We start from the raw sequence: 6,196 nt of genomic DNA, 5'->3' as shown, positions 1-6,196 counted from the left end.
AGTACATCCATTTTACAACTAAGGAGCCATATTGAATGCACTTGATCACACTCACAAATTCATATCATAGCCTGCCATGTCAATTGTATAATTCAATTCGACCTTGATCATTGGCATTCAATAGAATCTCACGCGACCTTCGGTTGTTGCAATACAAGCGAGAGACTTCAACACATATGAAAATCAATGATATCAATATTGGATGTACTACTAAATTATATTTCCTACTTTCCTACTATCGAAGATTATGGTAACTGAACTATACCACTAAATAACTGGGTTATATAGTATATCTATTAGTATATTTTCTAAAAAGTTATACTTCTTCATTGCTTTGGGTACACATAGATATTTAGTGAGGTAAGCATTGAATTATGATCAGACAAAATATCACAACCAAAACTACTTCTATAACTGTTTGAACCCAACCTCCCACATCAGGGATCCAACTAGTAAGCCAGTCCCACCAACCTTCATCCTTATGTTCAGTGATGTTAGTGACTAAATTATGTAGAATACCTAATTGTTGGTTAATGGCATGAGAATGGTCAGAAAGGTTAAAACAACCACATACCTTTAAATATTGACAACCATGGTTATGCTTAAAAAGCAATTAATCAATGCAGCCCTATTTTGTAGTACTGCATTTCTAATATCTCCAAAATCTGCTAAGAGACTACAAATAGCTTTACTGGAAGCATTTATACTCTTGACTATAATACAAGCAATCTTATTAATTTGACGGCCTTATATATGGTTAACCCAGGATTGCAACCAGTGAAGCACCTAAAGCTATAATTTCTGATTTACAAACAAATGTTAAGTCTGATTCACAATCAGATGGGAGTTGCTCATACGATGCCTTTTCTTTTTAAAGCGATGTATGGTCTGATCTTGTAATTATATTGGCTTGTAGGATAGTTTAAACTAAGTCTGGTAAGTGCACAAGGGCCCTCCCAGAAATATTTGGCTGGAATATAAGTAAAAGAAATTTTCCACAAGAAAAGAACCATCCTTTTGGCAATGGACATACCTATCTAAGACTGGAGAGAGGAATTGTATGATTTACACAACATATTAGTAGTAATGTTATTAATTCCCTTATAGTTCTAGAACATACTGCTTGGTTTGGGTCTTTTAGTATCAATCTTTGCCTGAATACATGCAGGAATCTTTTCAACTATCACAAGTCCATTTTATTAACACACATCTGCTGCAGTTATTATGGTGAGTGATCACAAAGAAAAAAAAATTTTTTTCATTTTTCTTGTAGCATTCTGATCTGCAACATATGCATAAACAGGTATATAAGTTTCAGTATCTGAGTCCTCAACATTTGAGTCATTATATTTTCTTTGAAATGTTGCTGTAAAACTGTTGTTGGGTGTGGGGATGGCAATAAAACAAGTCTCAATTAGTTCACCAGCACTTAGGACAATCCTTTAAGCACATGTAGCTAGTGTTCATACATTCTTTAGCCATATACTCCCACAAATTGTCCCTCGCAAAGACAGTGCCCTTTTAGATTCTCTCTGCTCCCATTGAGCTGATCGGATGATTGTGCACACCATGGCAGATCCTGCGGTTGATACACACAGGTAGTAGTCAGCATGACAATCAGGAACACAAGTCCTGCCAAATAAGAAACTTGACAAACCCAACCTCCATTTCCTGGAGCAAAAGACTGGTAGGGCCACAAGATAGTTTGATCGTCCTGGGAATCCAACCACCATTTTGGGAAAGAGTTTTTCAGTCCTCATAGGTAAGACTTCTTTTTCATTTAATGTTGATCTGTAAAAAGATACAGTTTATTATTCTCGTAAATAACATTTTTCTATTGGGACATAATCCCATTTCTCTTGACTGGTCTGATTACTAATACAACCATTATCTTTTCCTGCTGCAATTACTTCAGCAGGTTCTGGTTGTTTATTTGGGTGCTGTATCCAAATTTTTGCACCACTTTGAATTCCCGTAGCTCCAAAACCTTTATCACCTCTTATTGTTAATACAGTTGGAGGATTTCCTTTATTTATTGGCCCATGATAGACTGGCATAATGATTATTTGAGCAATACGGTCTTTTGCTTGTATAAGTAAATCAGTATCACTTGAATTCAGTAAAATTACTTTGATTTCTCCTTGATAATCTGAATCAATAACTCCTCCTAATACCTGAATACCTTTAATAGCCAATCCTGATCTGGCACAAATTAATCCAAAATGTTTTTGAGGAATTTGAATTCCTATTCCTGTTTCAATAATTTGAACTTGTTGTGGAGCAACTGTATTTGCTGCATAAGCATGCAAATCTAAACCTGCAGCATCTGGTGTTGCTCTGTAAGGGGCCAATGCTCCTTCTTTAATTTCCCAATAACTGACAGTAGCATGAACCCTGTAATGGTTTTACTTGCAAATATGGGGTTAACATACGCATTAAAGGAGTTTTGTTCTCGGTAATTGGTCTGTTATTTAATATTTGCAAGGAACCCTGTAAATTATCTCTCCAATTTTTGTAAGTGCCATGACCTTGTTTCCTTAATTGCTCTTTTAACAAACCATTCATTCTTTCTATTAACCCAGCAGCTTGTGGATAATATGGTATGTGATATATCCAATCAATGTTGTTATTATAACAATACTCTTGTATCATTTTTCCTTTAAAATGTGATCCGTTATCACTTTGTATTTGTAAAGGCAAACCATAATATTGTATTAATCAATTCCAGAGTCTTGATTGTATTTATCTGGATAGCTCTTTTGCAAGGAAAACCTATTAAATAACCCAAAAATGTATCTACAGCCGTACATACATACTCACATCCTCTACTATTTGGCAATGGACCAATGTAATCTATTTGCCATATTTGACCAGGTAATTTACCCCTTGCAATCTGTCCTTTCATGGTATGTGGTATTGGTCTATGCTGTGTATGTTGGCATATGGGACATTCTGAAATCACTGTTCTAATGATATCATATGGGATACCTATTCCCCGTGATTGCGCCCATCTATACGTGGCTTTTTCTCCTAAGTGTCCACTTTTCTGATGTGCCCAGGAAGCCAAACCTTTAAGGTCTATATCATCAATGGGCTGGGTCTCTGCTTCAGCAACTTTTGCTTTTTTCATCTGTAATAGAGTTGAATAACGTTCTAATGAATCAATAGGACAATGTGCATCAACATGAAATACAGTAATATTTGTTTTAAATACAATATCCCATATCTCCTGCCATAAATCCTTACCCCAGATTTCTTTTGCGTGAACTTTATATTGATGTTTTTGCCAAGTAGGCAACCAAGTAGTTAACCCATTAGCTACCGACCATGAGTCTGTGTATAGATAACACTCTCCTAAATTTTTCTTGCTTTAAAGTTTGAAAAACAGCATATATTCTGCATACTGACTGCTTTTTCCTTCCCCTGTGATACTTAAATCTTTTTTCGTTTTAGGATTATATGATACTGCTTTCCAAATCCTTTTATTTCCTTGGTACTTGGCTGAGCCATCAGTAAACCAAGCATGAGCTTGTTGTTCCTCAGTCAATTTATCATAGGGCACTCCCCATCTTACTGGTGATTCAATTAAAGGGGAACGATTATAAGGTGGTGCCGCTTGTGAATCGATTGGTATATTAGCTACCTTCTCATGTAATACAGATGTACCAGCTTTACCTTGTTTTGCTCGATCACTAATATACCATTTCCATTTTATGATACTTGCTTCTTGTGCATGTCCTATTCTGTGTGTCTTTGGGGAACTTAATACCCACTGCATAATTGGAATTTCAGGTCGCAATATTACCTCATGATATAATGTTAATTGCTCTGTGTCAATTAAAGCCCAGTAACATGCCAACAATTGTTTTTCAAAAGGGCTATAATATTCACTAGCATTAGGTAACTTTCTAGCCCAAAATCCTAACGGAACTCGTTTCCCTTCTTGTTTTTGCCACAAACTCCAATTAGCATACTGCTCATTTACTGAGACATTAAGTTCTACTCCCCAGTGAAACTCATACTTTTTGCGAGTTATTTTATACAATGGGGATAAAACCTGACCCAAATGTGGTATATGATTTCTCCAGAATCCAAATAACCCAATAAATTTTTGTGTCTCGTTTTTGGTGGTGGGTGTTTTGAATTCAATAATCTTTTCTTTTGCCTTAGGCAAGATTTCACGATGCCCTTTATGCCATTGAATACCCAAAAACTTAACCATTTGTGCAGGTCCCTGCACTTTTGCGGGATTTATTTCCCATCCTTTCTCTTTCATGTGTTCAATTAGCAATTCTAACTGATCTTGTACAACAATTGGATCTACCCCTTGTATGAGAATATCATCAATATAATGCACTATCTGTGTATCAGGAGGCAGAGGAAATTCATCTAAATGCTCTGCCACAATTCGATGACATATTGTGGGACTATGAAGATAGCCCTGGGGTAACCTTTGGAATGTATACTGTCTTCCTAGCCAGGTAAAGGCAAACTGATCCTGATTTTTCTCATGAATTTCAATGGTAAAAAATGCGTTTGCCAAATCGATCGAAGCATACCACATTCCCTGATGTTTCTGTATATTCTCTATTAATGTAATAGTATCAGGTACTGCTGCAGTTAATGATGGGGTATGCTTATTCAATTCCCTGTAATCCACTGTCATTCTCCAGCTGCCGTCTGATTTTTTAACTGGCCACACTGGATTATTCCACTCAGTAGTGGTTGTTCTCAAAACTCCTGCTTTGACTAAATCTTGTATTGTATCAGTTATCTCTTTATGCCCTCCCGGAATTCGGTATTGTTTCATTCTCACAGTTTTAACAGCTGGAGGTAATTCCACGGGAGGCATTTTTAACCGTCCGACTATAACAGTATTTACATATTTACAATTACGAACACCAAACTGGTATCGGCCATCAGGCAAATCTAATTGCATTCCTTTTAATATATCTATACCTATTATGTGTTCTTTAATAGGTACAATCAACACAGAATATTTCTTTTTAGGAAGTTGTCCAATTTTTAATTCAACCATAGCCTGTACACCAAGGGTTTGTTTTCCCCCAATCCAGTAATAGTGACTTGTTGCCCTTTATAATATTTTGGATTCCCAGCAATTATAGTGGCCTCCGCTCCCGTATCAACTAGGGCTTGTACTTTTTGTATATTTCCATTTTTCCAATATATATTTAAATTAACGTACGGGCGGTCATCTACATGCTGTATACGCCCTATTACTGGAGCTTGACCTGATCCCTAATCTGATTTAAATCGCTGAGCCTGAGACAGATCAGCCCAGGGATATATCCCTTTTGACTCTTCACTCAACTCTTGTGCTTTTAATCCAGTAGAGGTCGTAACATCCTCTTTATCTTGTTTTCCCACACTTTTATTTTGATTTTTATGCAAGCCCCGTTTTTTGTACAATCTCCACATTTCCAAAGTATCTATTCCATCTATCTCGTCTATTGGGACTCCATCTCTCATTAGGGCATTAAACATGTCCCTTCTGGGGACTCTATCACCAAAATTTCCCTTCTGACTGTTATCCTTTTTATTATCCCTGTCCTTGTACTTATCCTTGGGACCCCAATCTCCTAGATCTCCAAGCTCTCGAATGGACTCAATAACATGCTGTAAAGGCTGCCCTGTCTCATTAACGAGCAGCGTCATAATAACATTTTTATATGCTGGCGGAGCAAGCTTAATCATTTTGTTTCTAATTTGTACAGTTAAGGGAGTATCCAGTACTTGATCTGCTTGCCCAACAAATACTGCAGTTTTCATACCTTCCTCTTTTATTCGCTGTACACAATCCCTCAAAGTATACCAAAATTTATCATTAGCCGGCCAATCTGACTCCATCTGATAACGCCTGGATGCACCACGAGCAGCCAATGCTAACATCGAGGACATATTTGCATCCTGAAAATTACGAAACTCATCCTGCACAGTTGCCTCATTAGACAATAAACAGAACTTACGTGAGTCTCCATTATCCAAATTAACTCCAGCAACCCCTCCCTCATATAACTGCACTAGCCAGGATATAAGGGGCTCTGATGATCTTTGTTTAAACCTATCATGTAAATCTGTTACTTCTTGCTGTGTAAAATCTTCTAAGGTGGTAGTATATACGACCCCACCTGGCGCATTTACTGCTTTTCTCCGCTCAATTGGTTTGGCTACAGCA

At 37.0% G+C, this 6,196-nt stretch overlaps 1 pseudogene; it reads right to left on the bottom strand.

Annotated features, from left to right (window-relative positions):
- Positions 1 to 1,811: 1,811 nt before the first annotated feature.
- LOC121394108 lies at positions 1,812 to 5,060 on the bottom strand (annotated as a pseudogene).
- Between the last annotated feature and the right edge of the window lie 1,136 nt (positions 5,061 to 6,196).

Source organism: Xenopus laevis, chromosome 5S, assembly GCF_017654675.1.
Source record: "Xenopus laevis strain J_2021 chromosome 5S, Xenopus_laevis_v10.1, whole genome shotgun sequence".
NCBI lineage: Eukaryota > Metazoa > Chordata > Amphibia > Anura > Pipidae > Xenopus > Xenopus laevis.
This window is presented reverse-complemented; position numbering and strand designations above follow the sequence as displayed.